Below are 18210 nucleotides of genomic sequence, written 5' to 3' on the forward strand. Positions count from 1 at the left end.
TATAGAGAGAGAGAGAGAGAGAGAGAGAGAGAGTGAAATGTCTACTTTCAAATGAACCAGTTCAAATGGAAAACAAATATTCTCAGATGATGTAATCCGTATGAAACAAGGTGCATCACTACGGCGGAGATGACGAGTAAGTGTCGCCGAGTTCACCCAAGCTTTATGGGTGTGCTTGAGCGCTTATGGCTATGTAGGCAATTAAAGGCTCATTATAATGATTTAAAAAGTTTATTAATAAAAGTGCGGTTAGTCGACTAATGCTTCAAATGAACGACTACTAGTCGACCAGAAAAATCCTTAGTCGAGGGCAGCCCTAATACTAGCATTAGCTTTAAAGCGAACACAAAAATAAACAACACCAATTTAAATTTAACAGGAGTAAAATTTAAGAATTACACTAACATTAGCCTAGTCATGAGTGAACAACACAAATTTAGATTCAGTTTAAATGCAATTTGTATAGATTATTTATACTTTTTATGTACATAAATGTATCTGGTGAACTTTAGACATGTTGTGAACCCTGTTTTGTTTTTTAGACAGTTGAATATAACATTCAGAAAAAGTCCAGTACAAACTTTACTGATGCCCGTCAATGGCAACTGTCACAGATGCTAGATGACAAGAGCGATCTTTTGTAGGCTAGACATCCCATTTAGCGATGCTCATTTTGACCTTTGCAGCCTTAGAAGTATGCAGCCCCTGAATTGGGATGCAACTGATCCGACGCCACATGTCATGACTTGAAAACTCATTAGTGCAAAACCTAACTTTAAATAACTGTATTAAACATCAAATACGTTCTTGCTAGCGGTAATTGTGTTTCCTCGCACAGCATTTTTGTTTTCAGCATAAACAAACAAATCACTTTTCCTGTAAACTAGTCGTGTTGCGCCTGGTTAGGAAACTGCGTAACTCGTTTCACGTGCACTTAAAATGCCTGAATTCCGTATCACGGCTATCATCAAGAACGGTCACGGAGCAATAATGGTTCCATCATTAACAAGCATACTTGGAGTAGCAGAAAAGTAATTAGGCAAACTGAAGATACTTTAGGAGAGACAGGAATCATATCAGTGTTTCCCAGTGTGCCTGGCGATGCCTGCAGCTCTTCCACGGCATGTGCGCTCGCTGATATGAACGACAGAGCTTTTGTTGTATCTTACTTACCAACACCACCCCGCTCCTCATTAACCTTTGCACAGATAAGCCTGTTTCAACGGCTCCAGTGAAGCAGTTCTTCATCCGCCAAAAATATCCCAAAATAGCATATTTTTATCCTGTTTTAAGAGGCTGTATCATTATTACAAGCCAGATTGCGCAATCTGTATTTCAATTGCGACTGCAGCTCAGAGATCTTGGCCTAGTCGCCACCTGATCTACCTTTAATTACCCAACATGCATTCTGGGGCCAGTGTTCAGTCTAGCACAGCTAACAAGGTTAAAAGGTGCAACTTGAGTCTAATGAGATTCACGATAATTCGCGGAGTAATTGTTAACAACATGTTACAGCTTTTTCTCTTTCTCACTTACTCCCGGTCGCCAGTTCTTGAAGCATACGCTTGTTAGAGGAGACGTTCAGGTAGAAAGAAGCTAATTTCTGGTCGCCGAGCAGCTCTTGTGCAGCTGTGTGTACGAGGAGGAGGGTGACGGAGGTGTGAACACTAAACAAACATGGCTTTTATCGGAAGCAACATGCAGGAGCGCAGACAGGGGAGTGAATATTAACTGCCAGTGTGTAAAGATAATTGGCACCAAGTGATTATTCATCCACTCAGGTCAGCATTTTAATGGTAGGATCAGATGGAACGCAAGCAGTGTGAAGAACAAACACTGGTAGCAGAGGAAAAGGGCATGGCGTACGTGTGGGATCCAGCAAACTGAAACAACACCTGAACAACCAGTGAATTTTCCCTGAAGCTTTCACTGGAAACAATTCTGTAGAAAACTATGGGTTGGTTTGCAACCTCAAGACTCCGGCAGTCCACCCCTGGCTTGCCACCTTGGTAATTTAATGCCAATCTCCAGTAACAAGCAGCATATATAGTATGTCTAGTGTTGGTAGGCAGCCACGGGCAGTTTACAGGTGCCTTTCCAAATGCTGGACTGCTAGTTGTCAGCCTAGAGGAAATCTTGGTTAACAATACACACGGAAAAGTAGAAAAACAAGTTTAAATAGAAGCTCTGGTCCAAAACATAGTTAACTGAGTCGCTGTCACTGTCTACATGGACAGCAGCCTTCTAAGGCAGCATCTGAATAAAAAAAAACTTCACAAGTTGCTCAACTGCATGAGGGAATCGATTAACAAACACTGTTGAATTCAACAAAGTCTGACGTTAGCATGTGGCTAAGCAAGCAAAAAGCACATTACTCGAACAAGCTGAAAAACACAAATATGGGTGAAAGACTTGTCTTATGTTGTGTTATGCTGTACATACTAGTATGTAATAACCCTGTGCATTTGAATATTTACCTTTACATATGTTTTTGTCTTATCATGACACAAATTTCAGTATTCATGGAAATGATAAAGTTACTTGCAAATGTCTGTGCCATCAAGATAAATGTTATAAATCCGGTATGTATATATATCGCATAGTGTTGTGCTGCAGGGATGATGCATTTTTGTAGGCCAAAACCCAGAAACAAGTTAGCATTTTAGCACTTCCAGAAGTCAATGGGTTTTTTGAATGGGTTTTTAGTTGAAGAACTAAATTGAGGTCTGCGGTTATCAAAAGCTCAAGATGTTTTCACATTTTATTCAATACCATAAAACATAAACAGTATTAACCCATTTTTATCGCTGTTAACTAACATTGAACAGGTAAATTCATCTTCTCACTAGTCCTCTTTCACGGCATCATTGTATTTATAATCACACTCTCGCAAACTATTCTAACTCAAACTTTCAGAGAATATGCTTTTAAATTAAGACTGAAAGAGTTTTCAGAAGCTTGATGGTGGTGACGCTGAAGTCATGTGACTGTGGTGTAGTTCATTTATGCTACAGAATAAATGCTACTTTATAAATGCTACATTGCAACAATAGAACAGAAAACATATCTTCACGAAACAAAAACAGCAGATGGGCTGAACGAGAACGCAGAGATACAGCGTTTCCTTGGTTACCGCTGTAAACAAAGCAGCGCTGCACTTTTAAATGCTACATTAATATGCATTATGTGGAGGCAAGGTGAAAAGAAAATACCATCTAAACTTTCCTGAATACAGCCAGTTCCCTTCAGAGATACATTCATATAAACTCCAACCCCCAATTCAGTATTCAGGATTTTTTTCCAATGTTTCGCGCATCGCGAACAGTGAATTTGCTCTGCCTGTACAGTATTTTCTCCTCTTTGAGTTCGTCTTCAGCATCTCTGGCTTCTGTCATCGGCCGTTTACAGTTGGTTTATTTGCCCAGTTAAAGAATTAGTTGTGTGTTAATAATAGGTTTAAAAGTTTTCTAACCATTAGTCAGAAATGTATGCCGTTAACAGGGATCTCCTCTCAATTCACAACGCTGTCTACGCCGCTTAGCCACTATGCCGCTTGTTTAATTTTTTTTATTTAAACTGTGTGCATAATTCAAACCGGTTTCGGTATATTGCCTAGCACAATATTGACACTTAGCCTACTCAAGATTATCTCTCTGCCATTTTGTTAGTTGATCTGGGGTGTGTTTTCCAAAAGCATCGCTAGTAATGGTCACAAGTTCTGTTGTTACAATTCATTCCATATATATCTACAGATTTCATCCTACATGGTTTAGCTCACCAAGAGAATGAAAGCGGCTTTTGAAGAGTGCACATGTACATTAGAACCTTGGAGTTTGACAGAAGACGGAACCTATGACTAAATAAAAAACGACAGTACCATGACGCGAGCGTGTGTTTCTTTGCGCAAAAAAGTATTCTCGTAGCTTTGTAACTTTACAGTTGAACCACTGATGTCACACGGACTACTTTGTCGATCATCTTGGTACTCTTCTGGACCTTGAACGTGGTAGTTACCTTGCTGTCTATGGGAGGGTCAGAGAGCCCTCATATTTCATCAAAAATATCTTAAATTGTGTTCTGAAGATGAACGAAGGTCTTACGGGTTTCGAACAACACGAGGGTGAGTAATTAATGACAGAATTTAGATTTTTGGGTGAACTAACCCTTTAAAGGCAGCTAACTAGGCTTTGGAACAGTGCCACAGTCAACAAGCAACATATACGGTATTAAAAATAACTAAAAATTGAAAATGTGGATTCTTGAAAATATATAAGCTGATTATATAAAATTAAGGACTGAAAAGAATTAATAGAATCATGCACATATTTATTGCAGATATTTATGTTGGTAGCCTGTAACTTTACCTAAAGGACCAACATACATAACTGTGCTAAAATTAGTTCATAAATTTCATTAATCCAGCTACATTTTAAATATCTCTTTAATGAAGCAAATGGACTTAAATATAAATAAAGCTATTGAAATAAACGAGTATATTTCACCATCCACCCCATTCTTCATTCTGTCTGGCTTCTCCTCTCTCCAGCTGTATAAAGCATAAAAAAAACAAGCTTGAGGAAGCACATCATCTGTTCAGCCTTTAGGAGATGGAGGAGGAGGGTGAAACATCTGCACCGTTTCACCAAATAGGTAATCACAAATCAAGCAAACAATGCCAATATTAAAATCGAAACAACACCCCTTCAGCTAAACCCATTTCAGCTGAAGGGAATATTTCAGAAAGCCCCACGTAATGTCCATCAGTAAAGATTATTCCAGTGATAATTTCCCAAACAAAGGTTACTAATTTGCTTGTGTAATCTCAGAAATTGCATGTGCACTTCAAGGGTGCATTTGCTACAAATTATTGCACAAATATGTAGCACTACTGTACACACAACTGGACACAAACACTTGTGTGCCAAATGTTAAACAGGCAGCTTACTTGCTAAATACTCACAATTTCCGATATGACTATATGAAATATATGATATGTATGAACATAATGATAGTAGATCAAAAGTTGATAGTACTTTCAGATCACAAAAAGTAGCCTAAATATGGTAATATTTACATGTTTTTATATATTTCATCATTGGTTAATACAAACAAACAAATAATATAACAGTATTTTTTTTGCACACAGTTTCTGAAATGACATTTAGTTTTACTAAATGTATTTTGCATGTTTGGTGGCAAACAAACAAACAAACTAATAAATAAACAAAAATAACAATGTTTTGAATACAGAGTTTCTAAAATGGTATTTAGTATTGCTAAATGTATTTTGCATGTTTAGTGGCAGATAAATAAATACTATTTTTTGCACACAGAGTTCTGAAATGGCATTTAGAATTGCTAAATGTATTTTGCATGTTTGGTGGCAAACAAATAAACAAACAAAAACAAACAAATAAAAAAAATTAAAATAACAATAAAAATAACAATGTTTTGAATACAGAGTTTCTAAAATGGAATTTAGTATTGCTAAATGTATTTTGCATGTTTGGTTTGTAAATACCTAAATAAATAAATAAATAATATTTTTTGCACACAGAGTTTCTGAAATGGCATTTAGTATCGCTAAATGTATTTTGCGTGCTTGGTGGAAAACAAACAAACAAACAAATAAATACATAAATAAACAGAATGTTTTGAATACAGAGTTTTTAAAATGGTATTTAGTATTGCTAAATGTATTTTGCATGTTTAGTGGCAAATAAATAAATACTATTTTTTGCACACAGAGTTCTGAAATGGCATTTAGAATTGCTAAATGTATTTTGCATGTTTGGTGGCAAACAAACAAACAAAAACAAACAAACAAATAAATAAATAAAAATAACAATGTTTTGAACACAGAGTTTCTGAAATGGCATTTAGTATCGCTAAATGTATTTTGCGTGCTTGGTGGAAAACAAACAAACAAACAAACAAACAAATAAATAAAACAGTATTTTTTTGCACACAGAGTTTCTGAAATGACATTTAGTATTGCTAAATGCATTTTGCATGTTTGGTAGCAAACAAACAAAATAAATAAATACATATTTTCCCCCCACAAGCTATTTGCACATCTGCAAGATGAAAGAATTCAGCAAATCAGCTTGCACATTTTTATACATATAAACCTTTTGTAAATCAGGGCCTAAATGTGACTGGTCCCAGGTTTTAAATGATTGGAAAATGCTTTAAATTATTAAAAATATCCCAACAATACATTTTCTCTGTCAATATTTAAAAGTGATTTAGACATGCAAGTCATATCATTGCAGGCCTAATAAAAATTCTAAAATTGTAAAGACCAAAAATGGCCATCACAAGAAGAATAAGGTCCAAATGAAAGCCTTTATGCCACAATAATGAGGTACAAAGAAGTCGCCAGAGCTAAAGGACTCTGCGGTAATGTTCTCTTTCTTTTTTCAAAAGGCCACTAAAACTGCTTTTACAGTATTCAGTCACTTTTACATAATTCATGTATGCAGTGGTCACACAGATAATTACATTAGCAATAAGCAAGGGAAGTCTCCTTTTAAAGCGTACCCTTTGACTCAAGGGCTAGAACAAAAGTGTGAACAGACACAGCTTTCACAATTACCTTCTCCTCTCATCAGGAACATTAATGCAATTTCAAATGGCCATTCATTCCCCAATCTGAAAACCTTTTTATCATAATCCAATTACTAGGTCTCATTTATCAGCCAGCATTTTATCATCCAAAACAATACGATGAGAGGTCAGTACCATTACTTCCCCTATTCATGCGCTCAAGTGTCTTAGAAAGAGCTTGGGATAATCATGTGTCTGTAAGCAAAGGGACAAAATATGAGGAATTGGGGTTTATGAAGGGTAACCGACTTCTACTTTTTTATACAAACAATTATTTTTAAAACAATAAAAATGTCTATATTAACCCATATCAGCACTATTTTGCCAAGTAGGATAACATCCCTATGAACCATCAGATTTTAGTGCTGGTTTTAAACCCAAGTGCCATTCTGAGACCCACTGCATTTGGCCATCACATGACTTGAATTGAGCTAAATTGTTGTTCGACAGCTAAGATCGAGGTTAACGTAAAGGAATAGTTCACCCAAAATTGAAAATTTTGCTGGAAATTTACTCAAATGTACCCAATGGATCCTCTGCAGTGAATGGGTGCCGTCAGAATGAGAATCCAAACAGCTGATAAAAACATCACAATAATCCACAAGTAATCCACACCACTACAACCTATCAGTTAATGTCTTGTGAAGTGAAAAGCTGTGAGTTGAGCATGATTAAGGCATTTTAACTGTAAACTGGCACTTCTGGCCAAAAATAATCCAAAATGATGCTTCCTCCAATTAAAAAAAAAAAGGCCATCCCGTGTTCTCCTCACACATCAAAATCCACCCACATATATTTCTTAGAACTGTTTTGGACTGTTTTCCGTTATAAACGGTGCTTAATCTGTGCATATATTCAGATGAGACGACTATTTCACTGGAGAAAGCAATATCATGGATAGAAGATTCAAACGATGGGTTTGTTTATTACAAACACACAACTTTTCCCTTCACAAGACATTAACTGATGGACTGGAGTGGTGTGGATTACTTGTGCATTATTGTGATGTTTTTATCAGCTGTTTGGACTCTCATTCTGACGGCACCCATTCACTGCAGAGGATTTATTGATGGGCAAGTGGTGTAATGCTACATTAAACTATTAATTGAATCTCTATACCAGTAGTTCTCAATCTCTCCTACTTAATAATATAACTTAACATTTATATTAAGAACCAGCACCAGAATTGAGAACTATTATTCTACACATATTAACCTACTTAAACAAATGTGCTTAGGACCCTGAGAACTGATGTTGGCAGAGACCATTACTACTAAACTCTCAGTTTTTGACTTCACATGGCTGTGGGAAGTGCGCCGTGTATGTGTGTGTTCATGTTTGCTTTTTTATGCCTGCCCTTTTGGCATTGATTTAAACATGTGGCTAAACATTTTAAGATAAGAGTGGTATTTACCTCTCTGGTGGGGACAGATAACATCCCAGCTCATTATACTCCAGCCATGTTGGCTTAAACCCTATCTAACAGACCTTTACACAGGAAGCCGTATGGAAGCATTGTTCAGGTTGTTGCAAAAAGAATAACGTATCTCTGATTCTAAAGTGGTCATTTAAAAGTGGTTTTGGAGCTACAATCTTACAAACACTGTGCTTTCACACCAAAGTCCAGCAAGAAATTCAAAATTCACGCTATCAGAACATGACACAAAATAAAAAGGAAACATCCAAACTTGATGAGCAATATTGGCAAAATTTGTTATATATCAGTTAAATTCCAAAATCTAGCGAGCTGCCTACCTGACACTATTTATTGTTTTATTTTAGAATTATTTATATAATTTTATAACATTGATTGATCATTTAAATGGGCTTTTATTTTTATATTTTCAGTTTTAATTTTACTTTAAGGTGCAGTAATTTTGTTGATGTGCTTATAAATAATATATATATAATTTTTATTACATATTTTATTTATGTCAATTTTCTAATTTTGAGAGTGCCGTCCAATTATTATCCTGGAAATTAAAATATAATTTATAATTAAATGAAAACATATTTAACTTTGAATGCAATCTTGTGTGAAAAGTAAATCTAAAAGTGAACGTGAAATCTTATCACACAATGAGTGGAGAAAGTGATGTCATACTGTGCATAGTATGCATACTACTGCAGGGAGAGTAATAGTAGTATGGCAGTATGCTAATTTAAACAGTATATATTTATGCCACCTTCAAAGAAGGAAGGCCGCATGTCTCACATACAAGGCAATACCAGAATAAAATATCTAAGAAAACTGATGTAGTCATAAAATAAATGTTGATCATAATGCTCTTTTTTTTTTTTTTTACAAAATACTGTGAATAATAGGTAATAATTATTCAAATAAACTGTATTCTAGTGTCAAGTTGTTAGCTTAGCAACATGCTGATGACAAACTCTACTGGAATCAGCTGGTATGTTAAGAGAGTGGCTGTCGGAGTAAAACGCTGCAAATCAGTCACTTATGAGGTTCAGTATCTGTTAGATGCTGATTTAAAAGACAGCGATGCAGCACTCGAACCAAACTGTAATTACGACATGACTTTTTGTCTGTGTTTTACATGAGGATAAGCAAACAGACGCTTGAACTCCAGGAAATAAAAACATTAAAACACTCACAGCCTTCACAGCTCAGAAATTGAAGCACGAGAACAAATAACATAATTGAAGACAAAGAGTTTCCACTGAGGTAATGGCTTATATTTTGTAATTAATACACAGTTTATTGAGAGTGGTGTTCTCACAAACACCTTGAAATCCCCACCTCTCCTTTCTTCACAGCCTGGTTCCCTTGACAATATTATCTCAGACGAGCAGACAATTTGCTTCTTTGTTTAAGACACGAATACCACTGAAACTTCATTATGGAAAATCCTATAAATAAAAGGCAGTCGGTATGGAGTTCCTGAGATCCGTTGAACTGAGGCTAACATTCTCGCATATAATAGGCCTTTTTTCATCTTTTTTTTCCCCTTCTCGTCTCGACTGAGGAGTAGATCAAGTGAAGGTTGCGTCGACCTCTTGCATAGCCTACATTCTAATGGGGGAGCTAATTGCATAATTTGTTTTAGAATTAACAGCTAATAGCAGCCGCTCTCCGACCCGCAGCCAAACCCCCCCTCCCTCGCTCCCCGTTTAACTGGAATTTACGGAGGCTATGGACAATGGCTCATCAATACTGTGGGAAAATAACATCAACTGAAGTCAACAGGAACTGCTTATAAAACGGCACAATCGGAGTTGCTAACATGAGGTTTAACAGGAAGTGGTTTAAAATCAGTTGGCTTTGTTAAGAAATAACGCTAATCATGTCTTGTTGGAATTACCGAAATTGGATGTTTCTTCGATTTCTTCGAACTTTCTTTTTGTGATATGGACATGATAAAACAGTCTTGGGAATATTTTAACATGCCTACATTCATTATTTTAGCTATTAGCTATGTAGCCTATACAGTAGGTTTTACGGTTTTACCCAAGTCCCAGAGTTTCAATCTTAAAATATGAAAACACATCATAATTGTCACGTACGCTACTGTGAGGGAGCGAGGAACTAGGAGACGTGGAGTACATCAACAAGGAGACTTTAATAATATCAAGGGAATCAGGAAACACACACGTTGCAGAGGAGGTTGACATAAACAATACCGGACCGAGAACAACGAACCGGAAACACTTTATAGAAATACCAATGAAACATAATAGGAACAGGAAACAGGAAGAACCAAATATGGGCATAAGGAAACACGAGGGAGAACTTGGAGGAGGAAAACACAACACAACGGGAACACAAGTCTGACAATAATGGCGACATATGACTAAAATATGACATGATAGATGTGAAGAGCCCAAGAAAAATAAAAATAAATAACAGTTGTGAACAGAAAATTTCCGTTGCCAGTCAGTAATCATTAATGAATTTAGTAAATTTATGCAAAGTGTGAAAATACTTATTTTTGTGTATTTAGTAGACATAAAACTCAAGCTATGAAATTTGCCTTCGCAATAAAAAATAAGCTGCAAAAATAATATGAGATATGATTTAAATTACATTTGCTGTCCTTATAAACTCAATTTGTTCGTCGTTCTTTCTCAGCTGTAATTTTTCTAGTCTAAAAAAATACACTAAAAGAAATGTAATAAAGGTTCTGACTTTATTAAATGTATTGTTACCTGGTACACTTTATTCAATATTTTGAAAGACCATAAAGTGTTTATTTAATGTAGTAATTAAGTATTTTATGTCATAAACAATAAAGGCAAATACCCATTTTGGCATTATAAGTGTTGGCATTTAAATCTAAATAAGTCTTAGCCATAAAATCATGTCAAATTAATAGTTTAAATCAATGAACTGGCATTTACAGGTGGGATTAGCTATGATGGTTGATTGTCAATCTCTCTCAAACCAGGCAATAACTTGAGCTCCACGCGATGTAATAACCAAAGAGAATTGGCAAACGAAACCAAACAAACAAAGCTCAGCTAAAACAGAGAGAGGCAGAGACACAGACTGGGCGCGAGATTCAATCAATACCGTGTTATCCAGCTGTCAGTCAAACACTTTTATTCTTTCAGTCCATGGCCAGAGTTTTCACGCCTTCAAAAACTCACCCACTGTTAAGAGAAACTCTCTAGCTTTTTAATGAGAGATTATTAGGAGATATTTTTTTTCCTGCTACAATAACAAATACAAGATAAGGAACTATACTTTTTCATTTTCTGGGGAAAACAAACAACAAACATTTGTGCAACCAAGACTTCATTGCTAGCAACTAACTGTAGCAATAAATGCAATATTTTTCCCAATCACTTGACTTCATCCTCAGTAGCCAATGATCTGTGTCTTTGCATCTCCGACATAATGATATGATCTATTACAGCTCACTCACAATGCCTCAGGCGTCCATTTTAATTATGGTAATGCTAAAGTGCAACCTTTATAGTACATTACCACAGTGGCATAGAAATAATAGGAAAAAAGGTTAATAATGGTGAACGTCATTTTATTATTTGGTAAATAATGGCTGCTTGTTCAAACTTTCCATCATGGTCGGTGTTTGGAATTGGATTGTAACCTCAGGTCCTGTTCTCTATTATGCCTCATTGGAACCTAATATTGCTTTGCATTGTGTTTTAAATTGAAATATGACAGCACCACTGAAAGGACACATTTTTAAGAAGCGGTTTCATTAGCTTCTATTCTACATTTTTACATTTAGCTTTTCAATTATGTAAAGAGGCCTATTGTCATCCATCGTGCAGTGTTCGGTGTGAGCACATTCATTGTGCCAACCAGCTTTATTCCCAAGCGTTTGGTGACAGACAATTGGAGAATTACAGATGTCGCAATGCAAAGAAGTTGATCAATTTGTCAGTAAATTTCTAACAGTTAAAGGAATAGTTTACCCAACAATTTGAATTCACCAAACCCATATACTGTTATTTTGTCTGTAGAACACAAAATGAGAAGTTTATAGTGATCTCATAGTGATCTGCAGCTCTAGTTCATACAACGGCATTTAATGTGACGGCAGCTGTCAAGCTCCAAAGAGAGAGAGAGAGAAATGGCATTAAAGGAATCTTAAAAGGGTTTCATATAGCTTCCATAAACATGTTCCATATGATGCGATGTTACTAGTCTTCTAAAGCTGTATGGGCTACTAATGTAACTGTTTTATGAGGTGGCAATTTCATATGAATTTGTATGATATGGTTTGTACAAAACAAATAAAATAAATAAAAATAGAAATTTGAAGGTCCACACTTAAATGCAAGTTGGGAATAAGCAGATGGTAAACGTAGATAGAAATGATAGAAAACGTACAAATGAGGTCATACAAATTAATATGAAATAAATTCTGTTCACACCAAGAACTAGTGTTGTCAAAAATATTATATATTATTACAATATTATTTTTCTATACATATCGATACTGAAATATTTAAAATGTTAACATTTTTACTCCCAACTCACTTCATAACTTCAGTTGTGATCTGATGTGGCTTCTTATCATAGAATGAGGTGGAAAATATATTATGTTATAGCATTCTTTACTGTAATACATGCCGTGTCGAGTAGCATTGCATTATGAATAGATTTTATTCTTATGAAAATACCCAGATAAACCATATATTGCCACAGTCATGCGTTTATAGTCTTCATGTTTCATCAGTCAAAGCATTTCTATTTTCTTTTTATTCAGATACATCAATAGCATTTGTCCACATTAGGGATTTCCTGGAAAGTCATTAGTTTTTCAACAGAGTTTTACCACCTACAGTTTTCATTTAGTAAAAATATACCTCACTGTCATGTTTTAGCCTTGACATATTTATCTTTCATTAAAAATCTAAAATGTTATGCTCTTAATGTTGTGTCAGTTTTTCTCCATGGTATCAAAAATGGCATCAAACTTCGATATCTTTCAAGGTATCGTATCCAATTTAGAAACTCCAGCATCGTGACAACTCTGCCAAGAACAATAACTATAGCAATAACTCCACACCAACAGACAACAACATTCTCTTTATTATAAGCACGCAATTGTGGCATCCACCACTTTAAATGGTCGGGTGGATTCTGATTGGCTGTCAGTGTTTTTAAAGTGGTTCCAATGATGTTGTTCCTCTGTGCTGTTACCATTACAGTTGTGGTGTGAACTTCCTTATTCTTAAATAATTAGAACAATTATTGAAACATTATAATTATTATCCTCGTTGTGTGAATGGCACTGTATCAAACAATATGCCAAAACACAATTGCCATTAAGAGTGTATTGCTACTTTTATGACGCTTCTGATGGTCCTATATGAATAAATGTTGTATGGAAATGGACTGCGTAAATATTCATACAAAATATTGTGTTCCATGGCAAAAAATAACAGCATGTAGGTCTGAGGGTCTCAGAAGTTTAAGGCATGGTGTGATACCTACTCCATCAGGGGTTCTAGGTGACAAATCTTTACTTTGTTCCCAAACCCAACAGGGAACATTGGCCAAAAAGCCCTTACATGTTCCTACAGGAGCCAAAATGGATAGCATGCTGATCAGGGAAAACCATAGGCAATGGGGAAATGGTTAAGTGTGGAATGCATACCTGTTAAAAGAGTCCCAGCGTGAGGTGAACATCCATTTGAGGGGCAAAAAAAAAAAGAAAAGAAGATGATTAAAAACATATAGTGAACAGATATTAGTTGTTACCCATAACACACTGCTGCAATGTCTTTCACATAACCTTTCACCCAATAACACAAAAGAAAGTGAGGAAGAGAGGTTGCTGATTGACAGTTAGAGCGGGCCATCAGTAGATTTCATTCCAGATTGCAGTGTTCTCTTCAGAGGTAGGTAGAGGTTATCACTGACCGCCTGCTCTGCATTCTGAAACGCGTTAACTGTCGCATCACCGCCACATTAAGACAAGGAACCCACGCTGAGAATGCCAGATAAGTGATAAAAGTGAACGTTACGCTTTGAGAACACTCTAGATTAAAGCTAGAGCTTTTAACGTTTGTGGTGACCAGAAATTAATTTGGAAAATGTTCATAACCTGTGCTCGAGAACAAAAGAGCAACAAAGAAACTGGATGTTGCAATAGTTGGGCGAGTTGTCACTTTATACTTAGGTGTATTAATTAATCGTAAAATCTTGACAGCAAAATATTATTAAAAAGTTGAAGTGCACTGAACATGTAGCAACAGCAAGGCATGTTGTCACACTATATGTGGTAAGTCATGCCAACACATTGACTATTATAGGATTTTTAGCAACATTTAAAACAAGTGAAACCAATATGAAACAAACTATTAATGAAATGGCAATTTTAAAAAATGGTAAATGTTTTTTTAAAAAGTGTCTTATGCTCACCGAGACTACATTTACTTGATCAAAAATATAGTAAAAACAGTAATATTGTGAAATATTATTACAATTTAAAGTAACATTTCTATTTGAATATATTATATATAATATAATTTATGTCTGTGATGCAAAGCTGAATTTTCACATGTTCCTTGAGAAATCATTCTAATATTCTGATTTGCTGCTCAAGAAAAAAAAAATCTTATTAACATCAGTGTTGAATACAGTTTTGCTTGCTTAATATTTTTTGTTGAAACATGATGCATTGTCGTTAGAGTATTAGCAGACTGTCTGCTTAATATCTGCTGACACTTTATTTTGATGTTTTCTCAACAGACGTTCTACTGACTATAAGTAACTTTGCAAGTCTGGCAACTTATTCTACTAACCCTAAGCTAACAGTCTACAAATGCTCTAATGAGAGTTAGTTGACATGTAGTTAGTTACAGTTAGTAGAATGTCTCAAGTGGACTATTGAAATAAAGTGTAACTTTTGATCAATTTAATGCATCCTTGCTGAAAAAAAAGTAATAATTTCCTACTCACCCCAAAATAGCATACAATGTCACTGCTAGGAACACGGTAACTGGACTCAAAATCTTAGATACTAAGATAAAGACACACATGTGACATCTTGCCCCCAGTCTCCCTTATATTCATCCTCTCTTTTCCTGACTCATTTGTAATTAGGCAGGTTAAAGAGCCTGCTGACAGCAGCATTATCAGTTATTTACTCCCGATGGTGACTGTACTTGACTGGCAGTATCTGTAGCAATCATCACAGGTCATTCAGCCCGGAGTAAATGGCTCTTTTAAATTCTGTATATCACATGCCCATTTTCTGGGGAGTTGCAGTGTCATCAGATTAAAGATGCGCTAAATGCTAACTTACCGCACTGCTAAGGTTCACAGACTGCAAATGTTCCTTGCTAACATGTTTTCGGAAATTAGCCGTATTATAAACATAAGCACTTTAAATGCACATACATTAGCATGTATCTTTCCTAAAATGAAAGCTCAATTAGAATAGATTCACAGTGAATGTATTTCGGTTTTCTACATCAAAGCTACTATTTTTGCTCAGGACACATATATACAGATATGGTAGGGTTAAACATCTGATTAAAAGTAGGAAAAAAAAAAGTAGAACCACAATAATAAATCACATAACATGCTTCAGGAAAGTATGCTGTGTTAGTGTATTAGTGCGGTATTGACCTTTGTATGGCAAAATGAGCTATGCATAAAACTGATTAAAACCCACACATAAACATACTCATAGCTTGCCTGGCTGATGTTTCAGTTACTAGAAAGCGTGACAGAGAGCATACTTTCAGGCATGGTGATGTTGGCAGAGGTTCACAGGGATCATCCCATAGCAGGATGGGGATTACATTCGCATTAACATGTGGCTTTGGCTGCACGCTGGGTCATACCCTGTGCTGCCCACACAAGAGTCGACTCATCTGTCTGGGGCAGAACTCCAGGGCCACGAAGGGGAAAATTGTAGACCTCCAGCCACACTCATCTCGCACTTTATTCCTGGATTCACTGATTGAATCCCAGCTTTAGCCTTATGGAAACTGAATTCAGTCTAGTGAAACCATACTGTATACAAATTTAAAAAGCAAATGTAACTATGACAAACATATTGCTTTGTTTCATTAAATTACTTTTATTGTTAAAGTATTATTTCAGTTAAACGAAGTTGAGCTCCTAAGTCAAGTACATTTTTTTATTTTTCAAGTCAAGCCTTTATTTATGTAGCACTTTTAACAATACAGATTGTGTCAAAAGCAACTGTACAGCATTAATTAGGAAAATAGTGAGTCAATAATGCAAAATGACAATAGTAAACACTCAATTTTCAGTTAAAGGCAATTCATCATTGAATTCAGTGATGTCGTCATCCAGCTGCAATCAAGTCGACGATATCGCTGGAAATTAAGTTTCCCCAACTAAGTAAGCCAGATGCGACAGCGGCAAGGAACCAAAACTCCATCGGTGACAGAATGGAGAAAAAAACCATGGGAGAAACCAGGCTCAGTCGGGGGGCCAGTTCTCCTCTGGCCAAACGAAACCAGCAGTTACATTTTTTTTTTGAATATTGTAGAAACTTAATTTGCTGTAAAGTTGCTTTGCAATGATTTGTATCGTGAAAAGCGCTATACAAATAAACTTGAATTGAATTGAATTGAATTCCAGGCTGCAGCAAAGTCACATTGTGCAGAGGACTCATCTGGTTCCTGTGGTCTTGTCGTGGTGGCTTTCTAGGAGACAAGGTCTTCACTGGGGATCTGTCTCTGGGGCTCATCTAGTTGTCCTGATCTCTGCTGACATTCAGGGCTAATCACTTACTAATTTGAAAAGAACCATACAAATGAAGAGAAGAACTTTACAGCTCAAATAAACAGTTTTTAAAGTTTTACCCGACATAGGCTTACTGACAAAACTTGTCTCCATCTATATTTTTGCAAAACTGCAAATACATCCAATTCACTGAAGTTTCCAGCTGAAATGTACACACTTGGCAGTAAAATACCAACAACGTTTATTACTTTTCACACTAATTATGATTAAAGAGGCATACTTAATTACTACAGACTTATTATTGTGCAAGGAACCATTCAAAAATACATTATGACCTCAAAGCATCATTACCATAGTGTATGGTTTGTAGACTATACATTTTAATATTTGCATCATATATTCAGTTCCATATGCATGACTTTTCTAACATAGTAAACATGCTCGGTAGCACACCTGGTAGAGCAAGGTACTTGCAAAACGAAGCACTCTGGTACGAGTTTAGTGAAACACAAGTAAAAATAAAAGAGCTCAAAGTGTTCTGGAAGCAAGCTAAGATGGCATGACTGCTTCAGCAAATGCATCTTTATCTCACGTTTACTTTATTTAACACTGTTGATTATGTTTAGGGTTGGGCTTAGTGTAAGAGCTATGTTATATTCTAACACAATAGAGCATTAAATGTTTCCAAGTGCCACTCACTGGACATTTCATTTCCGAAGTTCTGCGATACAAATAACATTCAGATTCACATTCATCCGTTTCAGATAAAACTGAAATGAACTAGCTTTTAGAGCCATTGTAAGAAGCAACGTAATACTTTGCAGAAATGTTGTATATGTGTACAACATATGTATGTGTATATATATATAAAATTCTGTCATTTGAGCTTAAGCTGCTGAACACAGAACAGAATATTCATTTAAAGAGGCTGGCGTAGAATAGAATAATTCTATTCTATAGAATATAATATAATAGAATAAACATATTGCTCTTTCCTAAACCCCAACCAGCCTTTGGTACTTGCAAAACGAAGCACTCTGGTACGAGTTTAGTGAAACACAAGTAAAAATAAAAGAGCTCAAAGTGTTGTGGAAGCAAGCTAAGATGGCATGACTGCTTCAGCAAATGCATCTTTATCTCACGTTTACTTTATTTAACACTGTTGATTATGTTTAGGGTTGGGTTTAGTGTAAGAGCTATGTTATATTCTAACACAATAGAGCATTAAATGTTTCCAAGTGCCACTCACTGGACATTTCATTTCCGAAGTTCTGCGATACAAATAACATTCAGATTCACATTCATCCGTTTCAGATAAAACTGAAATGAACTAGCTTTTAGAGCCATTGTAAGAAGCAACATAATACTTTTCAGAAATGTTGTATATGTGTACAACATATGTATGTGTATATATATATATATATATATATATATAT

General features: G+C 35.7%; 1 protein-coding gene and 1 long non-coding RNA gene across 2 annotated transcripts in view; one reads left to right on the forward strand and one right to left on the reverse strand.

The window, feature by feature from the left end:
• LOC107600146 (uncharacterized) overlaps nucleotides 1-15202 on the forward strand; it is an 18557-nt gene extending 3355 nt beyond the window's left edge. Inside the window, exon 3 of the long non-coding RNA XR_001610732.1 lies at nucleotides 15191-15202. This is a non-coding gene — a long non-coding RNA (uncharacterized lncRNA). The remainder of the gene's footprint in view (nucleotides 1-15190) is intronic.
• LOC107600145 (adenosine deaminase RNA specific B2 (inactive)) overlaps nucleotides 1-18210 on the reverse strand; it is a 188631-nt gene that overhangs the window by 91596 nt on the left and 78825 nt on the right. The window lies entirely within an intron of this gene.

The sequence above is a fragment of the Sinocyclocheilus grahami genome, unplaced genomic scaffold (assembly GCF_001515645.1).
Source record: "Sinocyclocheilus grahami isolate Dianchi unplaced genomic scaffold, SAMN03320097.WGS_v1.1 scaffold279.1, whole genome shotgun sequence".
Classification (NCBI taxonomy): domain Eukaryota; kingdom Metazoa; phylum Chordata; class Actinopteri; order Cypriniformes; family Cyprinidae; genus Sinocyclocheilus; species Sinocyclocheilus grahami.